The 16008-nt window shown below is 34.9% G+C and overlaps 18 non-coding genes across 18 annotated transcripts; all 18 read left to right on the top strand.

Annotated features, from left to right (window-relative positions):
• The first annotated feature begins 298 nt into the window (after positions 1-298).
• On the top strand, positions 299-371 carry Trnav-uac (transfer RNA valine (anticodon UAC)). The gene has a single exon. It is a non-coding gene; the product is annotated as a tRNA-Val (tRNA).
• Positions 372-656: 285 nt separating this feature from the next.
• Trnav-aac (transfer RNA valine (anticodon AAC)) lies at positions 657-729 on the top strand. Its single transcript has one exon. It is a non-coding gene; the product is annotated as a tRNA-Val (tRNA).
• A 1006-nt stretch (positions 730-1735) lies between these two features.
• Positions 1736-1808, top strand: Trnav-uac (transfer RNA valine (anticodon UAC)). Its single transcript has one exon. It is a non-coding gene; the product is annotated as a tRNA-Val (tRNA).
• A 285-nt stretch (positions 1809-2093) lies between these two features.
• Positions 2094-2166, top strand: Trnav-aac (transfer RNA valine (anticodon AAC)). The gene has a single exon. It is a non-coding gene; the product is annotated as a tRNA-Val (tRNA).
• A 1009-nt stretch (positions 2167-3175) lies between these two features.
• On the top strand, positions 3176-3248 carry Trnav-aac (transfer RNA valine (anticodon AAC)). Its single transcript has one exon. It is a non-coding gene; the product is annotated as a tRNA-Val (tRNA).
• Positions 3249-4256: 1008 nt separating this feature from the next.
• On the top strand, positions 4257-4329 carry Trnav-uac (transfer RNA valine (anticodon UAC)). The gene has a single exon. It is a non-coding gene; the product is annotated as a tRNA-Val (tRNA).
• A 1008-nt stretch (positions 4330-5337) lies between these two features.
• Trnav-aac (transfer RNA valine (anticodon AAC)) lies at positions 5338-5410 on the top strand. The gene has a single exon. It is a non-coding gene; the product is annotated as a tRNA-Val (tRNA).
• A 285-nt stretch (positions 5411-5695) lies between these two features.
• On the top strand, positions 5696-5768 carry Trnav-aac (transfer RNA valine (anticodon AAC)). Its single transcript has one exon. It is a non-coding gene; the product is annotated as a tRNA-Val (tRNA).
• A 1007-nt stretch (positions 5769-6775) lies between these two features.
• Positions 6776-6848, top strand: Trnav-uac (transfer RNA valine (anticodon UAC)). The gene has a single exon. It is a non-coding gene; the product is annotated as a tRNA-Val (tRNA).
• A 285-nt stretch (positions 6849-7133) lies between these two features.
• Trnav-aac (transfer RNA valine (anticodon AAC)) lies at positions 7134-7206 on the top strand. Its single transcript has one exon. It is a non-coding gene; the product is annotated as a tRNA-Val (tRNA).
• Positions 7207-8214: 1008 nt separating this feature from the next.
• Positions 8215-8287, top strand: Trnav-uac (transfer RNA valine (anticodon UAC)). Its single transcript has one exon. It is a non-coding gene; the product is annotated as a tRNA-Val (tRNA).
• A 285-nt stretch (positions 8288-8572) lies between these two features.
• Positions 8573-8645, top strand: Trnav-aac (transfer RNA valine (anticodon AAC)). The gene has a single exon. It is a non-coding gene; the product is annotated as a tRNA-Val (tRNA).
• Positions 8646-9653: 1008 nt separating this feature from the next.
• On the top strand, positions 9654-9726 carry Trnav-uac (transfer RNA valine (anticodon UAC)). The gene has a single exon. It is a non-coding gene; the product is annotated as a tRNA-Val (tRNA).
• Positions 9727-10011: 285 nt separating this feature from the next.
• Trnav-aac (transfer RNA valine (anticodon AAC)) lies at positions 10012-10084 on the top strand. The gene has a single exon. It is a non-coding gene; the product is annotated as a tRNA-Val (tRNA).
• A 1008-nt stretch (positions 10085-11092) lies between these two features.
• Trnav-aac (transfer RNA valine (anticodon AAC)) lies at positions 11093-11165 on the top strand. Its single transcript has one exon. It is a non-coding gene; the product is annotated as a tRNA-Val (tRNA).
• A 285-nt stretch (positions 11166-11450) lies between these two features.
• On the top strand, positions 11451-11523 carry Trnav-aac (transfer RNA valine (anticodon AAC)). Its single transcript has one exon. It is a non-coding gene; the product is annotated as a tRNA-Val (tRNA).
• Positions 11524-14326: 2803 nt separating this feature from the next.
• Positions 14327-14399, top strand: Trnav-aac (transfer RNA valine (anticodon AAC)). Its single transcript has one exon. It is a non-coding gene; the product is annotated as a tRNA-Val (tRNA).
• Positions 14400-14684: 285 nt separating this feature from the next.
• Positions 14685-14757, top strand: Trnav-aac (transfer RNA valine (anticodon AAC)). The gene has a single exon. It is a non-coding gene; the product is annotated as a tRNA-Val (tRNA).
• Positions 14758-16008: the final 1251 nt, after the last annotated feature.

Here is a 16008-nt window from a genome sequence, read left to right as displayed (position 1 = left end):
TTTTGTAAGATCTGTGTTTGAATTCAATCTCCGGTCACCGAAATATAACAATAATTAGTATTATTTCAAATTTTGGCCACAACAGCAGCTTGGGGGAGGTCGGGGATGAGTCGATTACAGCAACCTCAGTTTTTCACTGGTACTTAATTTATCGACCCGAAAAGTATGAATTTGAGCTCAGAACGTAAGTACGGACGAAATGCTGCTATTCATTTTGACGGGCGTTCTAACGATTCGGCCAGCTCTGCTCTTCACAGCTCCAATATAATATGATAATGATGGAAAACAGCCGGTATATGGTTCCATGGTGTAGTGGTTATCACATCTGCTTTACACGCAGAAGGTCGTGAGTTCGAAACTCACTGGAACCTAGCATTTGTTTTCTCTTTTTCTTTTACACCGGAATTTTTTATATAGGAGATTGCTATATTAAGTTTGTTGCATTTACTAGAGTTATTGGTGCTAATACTCCAACCCCGAATTAGTCTACATTAAATGGAAAGTGAACTGCAGCAGGATTCGAAACCCTAAATACTTTTAGCTAATTTACAGTGTCTGATACTCCATTGTGTTTTGTAAAGGAATTCAACATTAAATTCAGTATTAGATACCACTCGTGCATGATAAAACAATATTTGACACGGTCACTAACAACTGGTTCCATGGTGTAGTGGTTATCACATCTGCTTAACACGCAGAAGGTCGTGAGTTCGAAACTCGCTGGAACCTATCTTTTGTTTTCTCTTTTGATTTTACACAGGATTCGTTAATAACGGAGATTGCTATATTTAGTTTGTTGCAGTTACTATAGTCATTGGTACTAATACTCCAACCCCGATTTTGTCTAAATTAAATGGAAAGTGAACTGCAGCAGGATTCGAAACCCTAAATACATTTAGCTAATTCACAGTTTCTGATACTCCATTGTGTTTTGAAAATGAATTCAACATTAAATTCAGCATTAGATACAACTCGTGAATGATAAAACAATATTTGACAGGGTTACTAAATACTGCTTCCACAGTGTAGCGGCTATTACATCTGCTTAACTCGCAGAAGGTCATGAGATCGAATTTCGCTGGATTCTAGCGTTTTTTTCCCTCTCCTGAGGTTAATGGTTTTATTATGTTAGGTATTGGTATCACTTACTTATTGTATTCATACAAAACCTGTGTGTTAATAATTTAAATATCGATATATTTATAAAATATTATCGATTAGTTAATTTATAATACTTTATATAATATATATAACAGTTTACAATATTCAATTGAGTAAAATCTGTGACTTCAGAATATTCCTTATACTTTGATGAGTTAAATATTTAAATCCATCACTTCGGTCACATATGCCTTTTATCAGTTCGGGCTCGATAAATAGAGTAAAATTCCAGAGGGTGTATTGGTAGAATAAAGCATTTGATGGAATGTTTTCTGGTTTTGTAAGTTCTGTGTTTGAATTCAATCTCCGGTCACCGAAATATAACAATAATTAGTATTATTTCAAATTTTGGCCACAACAGCAGCTTCGGGGAGGTCGGGGATGAGTCGATTACAGCAACCTCAGTTTTTCACTGGTACTTAATTTATCGACCCGAAAAGTATGAATTTGAGCTCAGAACGTAAGTACGGACGAAATGCTGCTATTCATTTTGACGGGCGTTCTAACGATTCGGCCAGCTCTGCTCTTCACAGCTCCAATATAATATGATAATGATGGAAAACAGCCGGTATATGGTTCCATGGTGTAGTGGTTATCACATCTGCTTTACACGCAGACGGTCGTGAGTTCGAAACTCGCTGGAACCTAGCATTTGTTTTCTCTTTTTCTTTTACACCGGAATTTTTTATAGAGGAGATTGCTATATTAAGTTTGTTGCATTTACTAGAGTTATTGGTGCTAATACTCCAACCCCGAATTAGTCTACATTAAATGGAAAGTGAACTGCAGCAGGATTCGAAACCCTAAATACTTTTAGCTAATTTACAGTTTCTGATACTCCATTGTGTTTTGAAAAGGAATTCAACATTAAATTCTGTATTAGATACAAATCGTGAATGATAAAACAATATTTGACGGTGTCACTAACAACTGGTTCCATGGTGTAGTGGTTATCACATCTGCTTAACACGCAGAAGGTCGTGAGTTCGAAACTCGCTGGAACCTATCATTTGCTTTCTCTTTTGATTTTACACAGGTATTTTTTATAGAGGAGATTGCTATAGTTAGTTTGTTGCATTTACTAGAGTTATTGGTGCTAATACTCCAACCCCGAATTAGTCTACATTAAATGGAAAGTGAACTGCAGCAGGATTGGAAACCCTAAATACATTTAGCTAATTCACAGTTTCTGAGACTCCATTGTGTTTTGAAAATGAATTCAACATTAAATTCAGCATTAGATACAACTCGTGAATGATAAAACAATATTTGACGGGGTTACTAAATACTGTTTCCACGGTGTAGCGGCTATTACATCTGCTTAACTCAAAGAATGTCATGAGATCGAATTTCGCTGGATTCTAGCGTTTTTTTTTTCCTCTCCTGAGGTTAATGGTTTTATTATGTTAGGCATTGGTATCACTTACTTATTGTATTCATACAAAACCTGCATGTTAATAATTTAAATATCTATATATTTATAAAATATTATCGATTAGTTAATTTATAATACTTTATATAATATATATAACAGTTTACAATATTCAATTGAGTAAAATCTTTGACTTCAGAATATTCCTTATACTTTGATGAGTTGAATATTTAAATCCATCACTTCGGTCACATAGGCCTTTTATCAGTTCGGGGTCGATAAATAGAGTAAAATTCCAGAGTGGTGTATTGGTAGAATAAAGCATTTGATGGAATGTTTTCTGGTTTTGTAAGATCTGTGTTTGAATTCAATCTCCGGTCATCGAAATATAACAATAATTAGTATTAGTTCAAATTTTGGCCACAACAGCAGCTTCGGGGAGGTCGGGGATGAGTCGATTACAGCAACCTCAGTTTTTCACTGGTACTTAATTTATCGACCCGAAAAGAATGAATTTGAGCTGAGAACGTAAGTACGGACGAAATGCTGCTATTCATTTTGACGGGCGTTCTAACGATTCGGCCAGCTCTGCTCTTCACAGCTCCAATATAATATGACAATGATCGAAAACAGCCGGTATATGGTTCCATGGTGTAGTGGTTATCACATCTGCTTAACACGCAGAAGGTCGTGAGTTCGAAACTCGCTGGAACCTATCATTTGTTTTCTCTTTTGATTTTACACAGGATTCGTTAATAAAGGAGATTGCTATATTTAGTTTGTTGCAGTTACTATAGTCATTGGTACTATTACTCCAACCCCGATTTTGTCTAAATTAAATGGAAAGTGAACTGCAGCAGGATTGGAAACCCTAAATACATTTAGCTAATTCACAGTTTCTGATACTCCATTGTGTTTTGAAAATGAATTCAACATTAAATTCAGCATTAGATACAACTCGTGAATGATAAAACAATATTTGACGGGGTTACTAAATACTGTTTCCACGGTGTAGTGGCTATTACATCTGCTTAACTCAAAGAAGGTCATGAGATCGAATTTCGTTGGATTCTAGCGTTTTTTTCCCCTCTCCTGAGGTTAATGGTTTTATTATGTTAGGCATTGGTATCACTTACTTATTGTATTCATACAAAACCTGTGTGTTAATAATTTAAATATCGATATATTTATAAAATATTATCGATTAGTTAATTTATAATACTTTATATAATATATATAACAGTTTACAATATTCAATTGAGTAAAATCTTTAACTTCAGAATATTCCTTATACTTTGATGAGTTAAATATTTAAATCCATCACTTCGGTCACATATGCCTTTTATCAGTTCGGGGTCGATAAATAGAGTAAAATTCCAGAGTGATGTATTGGTAGAATAAAGCATTTGATGGAATGTTTTCTGGTTTTGTAAGATCTGTGTTTGAATTCAATCTCCGGTCACCGAAATATAACAATAATTAGTATTATTTCAAATTTTGGCCACAACAGCAGCTTGGGGGAGGTCGGGGATGAGTCGATTACAGCAACCTCAGTTTTTCACTGGTACTTAATTTATCGACCCGAAAAGTATGAATTTGAGCTCAGAACGTAAGTACGGACGAAATGCTGCTATTCATTTTGACGGGCGTTCTAACGATTCGGCCAGCTCTGCTCTTCACAGCTCCAATATAATATGATAATGATGGAAAACAGCCGTTATATGGTTCCATGGTGTAGTGGTTATCACATCTGCTTTACACGCAGAAGGTCGTGAGTTCGAAACTCACTGGAACCTAGCATTTGTTTTCTCTTTTTCTTTTACACCGGAATTTTTTATATAGGAGATTGCTATATTAAGTTTGTTGCATTTACTAGAGTTATTGGTGCTAATACTCCAACCCCGAATTAGTCTACATTAAATGGAAAGTGAACTGCAGCAGGATTGGAAACCCTAAATACATTTAGCTAATTCACAGTTTCTGATACTCCATTGTGTTTTGAAAATGAATTCAACATTAAATTCAGCATTAGATACAACTCGTGAATGATAAAACAATATTTGACGGGGTTACTAAATACTGTTTCCACGGTGTAGTGGCTATTACATCTGATTAACTCAAAGAAGGTCATGAGATCGAATTTCGTTGGATTCTAGCGTTTTTTTCCCCTCTCCTGAGGTTAATGGTTTTATTATGTTAGGCATTGGTATCACTTACTTATTGTATTCATACAAAACCTGTGTGTTAATAATTTAAATATCGATATATTTATAAAATATTATCGATTAGTTAATTTATAATACTTTATATAATATATATAACAGTTTACAATATTCAATTGAGTAAAATCTTTGACTTCAGAATATTCCTTATACTTTGATGAGTTAAATATTTAAATCCATCACTTCGGTCACTTCTGCCTTTTATCAGTTCGGGCTCGATAAATAGAGTAAAATTCCAGAGTGATGTATTGGTAGAATAAAGCATTTGATGGAATGTTTTCTGGTTTTGTAAGATCTGAGTTTGAATTCAATCTCCGGTCACCGAAATATAACAATAATTAGTATTATTTCAAATTTTGGCCACAACAGCAGCTTCGGGGAGGTCGGGGATGAGTCGATTACAGCAACCTCAGTTTTTCACTGGTACTTAATTTATCGACCCGAAAAGGATGAATTTGAGCTGAGAACTTAAGTACGGACGAAATGCTACTATTCATTTTGACGGGCGTTCTAACGATTCGGCGAGCTCTGCTCTTCACAGCTCCAATATAATATGACAACGATGGAAAGCAGCCGGCATATGGTTCCATGGTGTAGTGTTTATCACATCTGCTTAACACGCAGAAGTTCGTGAGTTCGAAACTCGCTGGAACCTATCATTTGCTTTCTCTTTTGATTTTACACAGGTATTTTTTATAGAGGAGATTGCTATATTTAGTTTGTTGCATTTACTAGAGTTATTGGTGCTAATACTCCAACCCCGAATTAGTCTACATTAAATGGAAAGTGAAATGCAGCAGGATTCGAAACCCTAAATACTTTTAGCTAATTTACAGTTTCTGATACTCCATTGTGTTTTGTAAAGGAATTCAACATTAAATTCAGTATTAGATACCACTCGTGCATGATAAAACAATATTTGACACGGTCACTAACAACTGGTTCCATGGTGTAGTGGTTATCACATCTGCTTAACACGCAGAAGGTCGTGAGTTCGAAACTCGCTGGAACCTATCTTTTGTTTTCTCTTTTGATTTTACACAGGATTCGTTAATAACGGAGATTGCTATATTTAGTTTGTTGCAGTTACTATAGTCATTGGTACTAATACTCCAACCCCGATTTTGTCTAAATTAAATGGAAAGTGAACTGCAGCAGGATTGGAAACCCTAAATACATTTAGCTAATTCACAGTTTCTGATACTCCATTGTGTTTTGAAAATGAATTCAACATTAAATTCAGCATTAGATACAACTCGTGAATGATAAAACAATATTTGACGGGGTTACTAAATACTGCTTCCACAGTGTAGCGGCTATTACATCTGCTTAACTCGCAGAAGGTCATGAGATCGAATTTCGCTGGATTCTAGCGTTTTTTTCCCTCTCCTGAGGTTAATGGTTTTATTATGTTAGGTATTGGTATCACTTACTTATTGTATTCATACAAAACCTGTGTGTTAATAATTTAAATATCGATATATTTATAAAATATTATCGATTATTTAATTTATAATACTTTATATAATATATATAACAGTTTACAATATTCAATTGAGTAAAATCTTTGACTTCAGAATATTCCTTATACTTTGATGAGTTAAATATTTAAATCCATCACTTCGGTCACATATGCCTTTTATCAGTTCGGGCTCGATAAATAGAGTAAAATTCCAGAGTGGTGTATTGGTAGAATAAAGCATTTGATGGAATGTTTTCTGGTTTTGTAAGTTCTGTGTTTGAATTCAATCTCCGGTCACCGAAATATAACAATAATTAGTATTATTTCAAATTTTGGCCACAACAGCAGCTTCGGGGAGGTCGGGGATGAGTCGATTACAGCAACCTCAGTTTTTCACTGGTACTTAATTTATCGACCCGAAAAGTATGAATTTGAGCTCAGAACGTAAGTACGGACGAAATGCTGCTATTCATTTTGACGGGCGTTCTAACGATTCGGCCAGCTCTGCTCTTCACAGCTCCAATATAATATGATAATGATGGAAAACAGCCGGTATATGGTTCCATGGTGTAGTGGTTATCACATCTGCTTTACACGCAGACGGTCGTGAGTTCGAAACTCGCTGGAACCTAGCATTTGTTTTCTCTTTTTCTTTTACACCGGAATTTTTTATAGAGGAGATTGCTATATTAAGTTTGTTGCATTTACTAGAGTTATTGGTGCTAATACTCCAACCCCGAATTAGTCTACATTAAATGGAAAGTGAACTGCAGCAGGATTCGAAACCCTAAATACTTTTAGCTAATTTACAGTTTCTGATACTCCATTGTGTTTTGAAAAGGAATTCAACATTAAATTCTGTATTAGATACAAATCGTGAATGATAAAACAATATTTGACGGTGTCACTAACAACTGGTTCCATGGTGTAGTGGTTATCACATCTGCTTAACACGCAGAAGGTCGTGAGTTCGAAACTCGCTGGAACCTATCATTTGCTTTCTCTTTTGATTTTACACAGGTATTTTTTATAGAGGAGATTGCTATAGTTAGTTTGTTGCATTTACTAGAGTTATTGGTGCTAATACTCCAACCCCGAATTAGTCTACATTAAATGGAAAGTGAACTGCAGCAGGATTGGAAACCCTAAATACATTTAGCTAATTCACAGTTTCTGAGACTCCATTGTGTTTTGAAAATGAATTCAACATTAAATTCAGCATTAGATACAACTCGTGAATGATAAAACAATATTTGACGGGGTTACTAAATACTGTTTCCACGGTGTAGTGGCTATTACATCTGCTTAACTCAAAGAAGGTCATGAGATCGAATTTCGTTGGATTCTAGCGTTTTTTTCCCCTCTCCTGAGGTTAATGGTTTTATTATGTTAGGCATTGGTATCACTTACTTATTGTATTCATACAAAACCTGTGTGTTAATAATTTAAATATCGATATATTTATAAAATATTATCGATTAGTTAATTTATAATACTTTATATAATATATATAACAGTTTACAATATTCAATTGAGTAAAATCTTTAACTTCAGAATATTCCTTATACTTTGATGAGTTAAATATTTAAATCCATCACTTCGGTCACATATGCCTTTTATCAGTTCGGGGTCGATAAATAGAGTAAAATTCCAGAGTGATGTATTGGTAGAATAAAGCATTTGATGGAATGTTTTCTGGTTTTGTAAGATCTGTGTTTGAATTCAATCTCCGGTCACCGAAATATAACAATAATTAGTATTATTTCAAATTTTGGCCACAACAGCAGCTTGGGGGAGGTCGGGGATGAGTCGATTACAGCAACCTCAGTTTTTCACTGGTACTTAATTTATCGACCCGAAAAGTATGAATTTGAGCTCAGAACGTAAGTACGGACGAAATGCTGCTATTCATTTTGACGGGCGTTCTAACGATTCGGCCAGCTCTGCTCTTCACAGCTCCAATATAATATGATAATGATGGAAAACAGCCGGTATATGGTTCCATGGTGTAGTGGTTATCACATCTGCTTTACACGCAGAAGGTCGTGAGTTCGAAACTCACTGGAACCTAGCATTTGTTTTCTCTTTTTCTTTTACACCGGAATTTTTTATATAGGAGATTGCTATATTAAGTTTGTTGCATTTACTAGAGTTATTGGTGCTAATACTCCAACCCCGAATTAGTCTACATTAAATGGAAAGTGAACTGCAGCAGGATTCGAAACCCTAAATACTTTTAGCTAATTTACAGTTTCTGATACTCCATTGTGTTTTGAAAAGGAATTCAAAATTAAATTCTGTATTAGATACAAATCGTGAATGATAAAACAATATTTGACGGTGTCACTAACAACTGGTTCCATGGTGTAGTGGTTATCGCATCTGCTTAACACGCGGAAGGTCGTGAGTTCGAAACTCGCTGGAACCTATCATTTGCTTTCTCTTTTGATTTTACACAGGTATTTTTTATAGAGGAGATTGCTATATTTAGTTTGTTGCATTTACTAGAGTTATTGGTGCTAATACTCCAACCCCGAATTAGTCTACATTAAATGGAAAGTGAACTGCAGCAGGATTGGAAACCCTAAATACATTTAGCTAATTCACAGTTTCTGAAACTCCATTGTGTTTTGAAAATGAATTCAACATTAAATTCAGCATTAGATACAACTCGTGAATGATAAAACAATATTTGACGGGGTTACTAAATACTGTTTCCACGGTGTAGCGGCTATTACATCTGCTTAACTCCCAGAAGGTCATGAGATCGAATTTCGTTGGATTCTAGCGTTTTTTTCCCCTCTCCTGAGGTTAATGGTTTTATTATGTTAGGCATTGGTATCACTTACTTATTGTATTCATACAAAACCTGTGTGTTAATAATTTAAATATCGATATATTTATAAAATATTATCGATTAGTTAATTTATAATACTTTATATAATATATATAACAGTTTACAATATTCAATTGAGTAAAATCTTTGACTTCAGAATATTCCTTATACTTTGATGAGTTAAATATTTAAATCCATCACTTCGGTCACATATGCCTTTTATCAGTTCGGGCTCGATAAATAGAGTAAAATTCCAGAGTGGTGTATTGGTAGAATAAAGCATTTGATGGAATGTTTTCTGGTTTTGTAAGTTCTGTGTTTGAATTCAATCTCCGGTCACCGAAATATAACAATAATTAGTATTATTTCAAATTTTGGCCACAACAGCAGCTTCGGGGAGGTCGGGGATGAGTCGATTACAGCAACCTCAGTTTTTCACTGGTACTTAATTTATCGACCCGAAAAGTATGAATTTGAGCTCAGAACGTAAGTACGGACGAAATGCTGCTATTCATTTTGACGGGCGTTCTAACGATTCGGCCAGCTCTGCTCTTCACAGCTCCAATATAATATGATAATGATGGAAAACAGCCGGTATATGGTTCCATGGTGTAGTGGTTATCACATCTGCTTTACACGCAGAAGGTCGTGAGTTCGAAACTCACTGGAACCTAGCATTTGTTTTCTCTTTTTCTTTTACACCGGAATTTTTTATAGAGGAGATTGCTATATTAAGTTTGTTGCATTTACTAGAGTTATTGGTGCTAATACTCCAACCCCGAATTAGTCTACATTAAATGGAAAGTGAACTGCAGCAGGATTCGAAACCCTAAATACTTTTAGCTAATTTACAGTTTCTGATACTCCATTGTGTTTTGAAAAGGAATTCAACATTAAATTCTGTATTAGATACAAATCGTGAATGATAAAACAATATTTGACGGTGTCACTAACAACTGGTTCCATGGTGTAGTGGTTATCACATCTGCGCAACACGCAGAAGGTCGTGAGTTCGAAACTCGCTGGAACCTATCATTTGTTTTCTCTTTTGATTTTACACAGGATTCGTTAATAAAGGAGATTGCTATATTTAGTTTGTTGCAGTTACTATAGTCATTGGTACTATTACTCCAACCCCGATTTTGTCTAAATTAAATGGAAAGTGAACTGCAGCAGGATTGGAAACCCTAAATACATTTAGCTAATTCACAGTTTCTGATACTCCATTGTGTTTTGAAAATGAATTCAACATTAAATTCAGCATTAGATACAACTCGTGAATGATAAAACAATATTTGACGGGGTTACTAAATACTGTTTCCACGGTGTAGTGGCTATTACATCTGCTTAACTCAAAGAAGGTCATGAGATCGAATTTCGTTGGATTCTAGCGTTTTTTTCCCCTCTCCTGAGGTTAATGGTTTTATTATGTTAGGCATTGGTATCACTTACTTATTGTATTCATACAAAACCTGTGTGTTAATAATTTAAATATCGATATATTTATAAAATATTATCGATTAGTTAATTTATAATACTTTATATAATATATATAACAGTTTACAATATTCAATTGAGTAAAATCTTTAACTTCAGAATATTCCTTATACTTTGATGAGTTAAATATTTAAATCCATCACTTCGGTCACTTCTGCCTTTTATCAGTTCGGGCTCGATAAATAGAGTAAAATTCCAGAGTGATGTATTGGTGGAATAAAGCATTTGATGGAATGTTTTCTGGTTTTGTAAGATCTGTGTTTGAATTCAATCTCCGGTCACCGAAATATAACAATAATTAGTATTATTTCAAATTTTGGCCACAACAGCAGCTTGGGGGAGGTCGGGGATGAGTCGATTACATCGACCTCAGTTTTTCACTGGTACTTAATTTATCGACCAGAAAAGGATGAATTTGAGCTCAGAACGTAAGTACGGACGAAATGCTACTATTCATTTTGACGGGCGTTCTAACGATTCGGCCAGCTCTGCTCTTCACAGCTCCAATATAATATGACAACGATGGAAAGCAGCCGGCATATGGTTCCATGGTGTAGTGTTTATCACATCTGCTTAACACGCAGAAGTTCGTGAGTTCGAAACTCGCTGGAACCTATCATTTGCTTTCTCTTTTGATTTTACACAGGTATTTTTTATAGAGGAGATTGCTATATTTAGTTTGTTGCATTTACTAGAGTTATTGGTGCTAATACTCCAACCCCGAATTAGTCTACATTAAATGGAAAGTGAAACGCAGCAGGATTCGAAACCCTAAATACTTTTAGCTAATTTACAGTTTCTGATACTCCATTGTGTTTTGTAAAGGAATTCAACATTAAATTCAGTATTAGATACCACTCGTGCATGATAAAACAATATTTGACACGGTCACTAACAACTGGTTCCATGGTGTAGTGGTTATCACATCTGCTTAACACGCAGAAGGTCGTGAGTTCGAAACTCGCTGGAACCTATCATTTGTTTTCTCTTTTGATTTTACACAGGATTCGTTAATAACGGAGATTGCTATATTTAGTTTGTTGCAGTTACTATAGTCATTGGTACTAATACTCCAACCCCGATTTTGTCTAAATTAAATGGAAAGTGAACTGCAGCAGGATTGGAAACCCTAAATACATTTAGCTAATTCACAGTTTCTGATACTCCATTGTGTTTTGAAAATGAATTCAACATTAAATTCAGCATTAGATACAACTCGTGAATGATAAAACAATATTTGACAGGGTTACTAAATACTGCTTCCACAGTGTAGCGGCTATTACATCTGCTTAACTCGCAGAAGGTCATGAGATCGAATTTCGCTGGATTCTAGCGTTTTTTTCCCTCTCCTGAGGTTAATGGTTTTATTATGTTAGGCATTGGTATCACTTACTTATTGTATTCATACAAAACCTGTGTGTTAATAATTTAAATATCGATATATTTATAAAATATTATCGATTAGTTAATTTATAATACTTTATATAATATATATAACAGCTTACAATATTCAATTGAGTAAAATCTTTGACTTCAGAATATTCCTTATACTTTGATGAGTTAAATATTTAAATCCATCACTTCGGTCACATATGCCTTTTATCAGTTCGGGCTCGATAAATAGAGTAAAATTCCAGAGTGGTGTATTGGTAGAATAAAGCATTTGATGGAATGTTTTCTGGTTTTGTAAGTTCTGTGTTTGAATTCAATCTCCGGTCACCGAAATATAACAATAATTAGTATTATTTCAAATTTTGGCCACAACAGCAGCTTCGGGGAGGTCGGGGATGAGTCGATTACAGCAACCTCAGTTTTTCACTGGTACTTAATTTATCGACCCGAAAAGTATGAATTTGAGCTCAGAACGTAAGTACGGACGAAATGCTGCTATTCATTTTGACGGGCGTTCTAACGATTCGGCCAGCTCTGCTCTTCACAGCTAAAATATAATATGATAATGATGGAAAACAGCCGGTATATGGTTCCATGGTGTAGTGGATATCACATCTGCTTTACACGCAGAAGGTCGTGAGTTCGAAACTCGCTGAACCTAGCATTTGTTTTCTCTTTTGCTTTTACACCGGAATTTTTTATAGAGGAGATTGCTATATTAAGTTTGTTGCATTTACTAGAGTTATTGGTGCTAATACTCCAACCCCGAATTAGTCTACATTAAATGGAAAGTGAACTGCAGCAGGATTCGAAACCCTAAATACTTTTAGCTAATTTACAGTTTCTGATACTCCATTGTGTTTTGAAAATGAATTCAACATTAAATTCAGTATTAGATACCACTCGTGCATGATAAAACAATATTTGACATTGTCTCTAACAACTGGTTCCATGGTGTAGTGGTTATGACATCTGCTTAACACGCAGAAGGTCGTGAGTTCTAAACTCGCTGGAACCTATCATTTGTTTACTCTTTTGATTTTACACAGGATTCGTTAATAAAGGAGATTGCTATATTTAGTTTGTTGCAGTTACTATAGTCATTGGTACTAATACTCCAACCCCGATTTTGTCTAAATTAAATGGAAAGTGAACTGCAGCAGGATTGGAAACCCTAAATACATTTAGCTAATTCACAGTTTCTGATACTCCATTGTGTTTTGAAAATGAATTCAACATTAAATTCAGCATTAGATACAACTCGTGAATGATAAAACAATATTTGACGGGGTTACTAAATACTGTTTCCACGGCGTAGCGGCTATTACATCTGCTTAACTCCCAGAAGGTCATGAGATCGAATTTCGCTGGATTCTAGCGTTTTTTTTCCTCTCCTGAGGTTAATGGTTTTATTATGTTAGGCATTGGTATCACTTACTTATTGTATTCATACAAAACCTGTGTGTTAATAATTTAAATATCGATATATTTATAAAATATTATCGATTAGTTAATTTATAATACTTTATATAATATATATAACAGTTTACAATATTCAATTGAGTAAAATATTTGATTTCAGAATATTCCTTATACTTTGATGAGTTAAATATTTAAATCCATCACTTCGGTCACATATGCCTTTTATCAGTTCGGGGTCGATAAATAGAGTAAAATTCCAGAGTGGTGTATTGGTAGAATAAAGCATTTGATGGAATGTTTTCTGGTTTTGTAAGATCTGTGTTTGAATTCAATCTCCGGTCACCGAAATATAACAATAATTAGTATTATTTTAAACTTTGGCCACAACAGCAGCTTGGGGGAGGTCGGGGATGAGTCGATTACATCGACCTCAGTTTTTCACTGGTACTTAATTTATCGACCAGAAAAGGATGAATTTGAGCTGAAAACGTAAGTACGGACGAAATGCTACTATTCGTTTTGACTGGCGCTCTAACGATTCGGCGAGCTCTGCTCTTCACAGCTCCAATATAATATGACAATGATGGAAAACAGCCGGTATATGGTTCCATGGTGTAGTGGTTATCACATCTGCTTTACACGCAGAAAGTCGTGAGTTCGAAACTCGCTTGAACGTAGGATATGTTTTCTCTTTTTTCTTTTACACCGGAATTTTTTTTAGAGGAGATTGCTATATTAAGTTTGTTGTATTTTCTATAGTTATTGGTGCTAATACCCCAACCCCGATTTAGTCTTCATTAAATGGAAAGTGATCTGCAGCAGGATTCGAAATCCTAAATACTTTTAGCCAATTCACAGTATCTTATACCCCATTGTGTTTTGAAAAAGGAATTCAACATAAATTCAGTATTAGATACAAATCGTGAATGATAAAACAATATTTGACGGTGTCACTAACAACTGGTTCCATGGTGTAGTGGTTATCACATCTGCTTAACACGCAGAAGGTCGTGAGTTCGAAACTCGCTGGAACCTATCATTTGCTTTCTCTTTTGATTTTACACAGGTATTTTTTATAGAGGGGATTGCTATATTTAGTTTGTTGCATTTACTAGAGTTATTGGTGCTAATACTCCAACCCCGAATTAGTCTAGATTAAATGGAAAGTGAACTGCAGCAGGATTCGAAACCCTAAATACTTTTAGCTAATTTACAGTTTCTGATACTCCATTGTGTTTTGTAAAGGAATTCAACATTAAATTCAGTATTGGATACCACTCGTGCATGATAAAACAATATTTGACATTGTCTCTAACAACTGGTTCCATGGTGTAGTGGTTATCACATCTGCTTAACACGCAGAAGGTCGTGAGTTCTAAACTCGCTGGAACCTATCATTTGTTCACTCTTTTGATTTTACACAGGATTCGTTAATAAAGGAGATTGCTATATTTAGTTTGTTGCAGTTACTATAGTCATTGGTACTAATACTCCAACCCCGATTTTGTCTAAATTAAATGGAAAGTGAACTGCAGCAGGATTGGAAGCCCTAAATACATTTAGCTAATTCACAGTTTCTGATACTCCATTGTGTTTTGAAAATGAATTCAACATTAAATTCAGCATTAGATACAACTCGTGATTGATAAAACAATATTTGACGGGGTTACTAAATACTGTTTCCACGGTGTAGCGGCTATTACATCTGCTTAACTCGCAGAAGGTCTTGAGATCGAATTTCGCTGGATTCTAGCGATTTGTTTCCCTCTCCTGAGGTTAATGGTTTTATTATGTTAGGCATTGGTATCACTTACTTATTGTATTCATACAAAACCTGTGTGTTAATAATTTAAATATCGATATATTTATAAAATATTATCGATTAGTTAATTTATTATAGTTTATATAATATATATAACAGTTTACAATATTCAATTGAGTAAAATCTTTGACTTCATAATATTCCTTATACTTTGATGAGTTAAATATTTAAATCCATCACTCCGGTCACATATGCCTTTTATCAGTTCGGGGTCGATAAATAGAGTAAAATTCAAGAGTGGTGTATTGGTAGAATAAAGCATTTGATGGAATGTTTTCTGGTTTTGTAAGATCTGTGTTTGAATTCAATCTCCGGTCACCGAAATATAACAATAATTAGTATTATTTCAAATTTTGGCCACAACAGCAGCTTCGGGGAGGTCGGGGATGAGTCGATTACAGCAACCTCAGTTTTTCTCTGGTACTTAATTTATCGAACCGAAAAGAATGAATTTGAGCTGAGAACGTAAGTACGGACGAAATGCTGCTATTCATTTTGACGGGCGTTCTAACGATTCGGCCAGCTCTGCTCTTCACAGCTCCAATATAATATGACAATGATGGAAAACAGCCGGTATATGGTTCCATGGTGTAGTGGTTATCACATCTTATTTACACGCAGAAGGTCGTTAGTTCGAAACTCGCTGGAACCTAGCATTTGTTTTCTCTTTTGCTTTTACACCAGAATTTTTTATAGAGGAGATTGCTATATTAAGTTTGTTGTATTTTCTATAGTTATTGGTGCTAATACCCCAACCACGATTTAGTCTTCATTAAATGGAAAATGATCTGCAGCAGGATTCGAAATCCTAAATACTTTTAG

Source organism: Octopus bimaculoides, chromosome 10, assembly GCF_046866305.1.
Source record: "Octopus bimaculoides isolate indiv1 chromosome 10, ASM4686630v1, whole genome shotgun sequence".
In the NCBI taxonomy this organism is placed as follows: Eukaryota; Metazoa; Mollusca; class Cephalopoda; order Octopoda; family Octopodidae; genus Octopus; species Octopus bimaculoides.
This window is presented reverse-complemented; position numbering and strand designations above follow the sequence as displayed.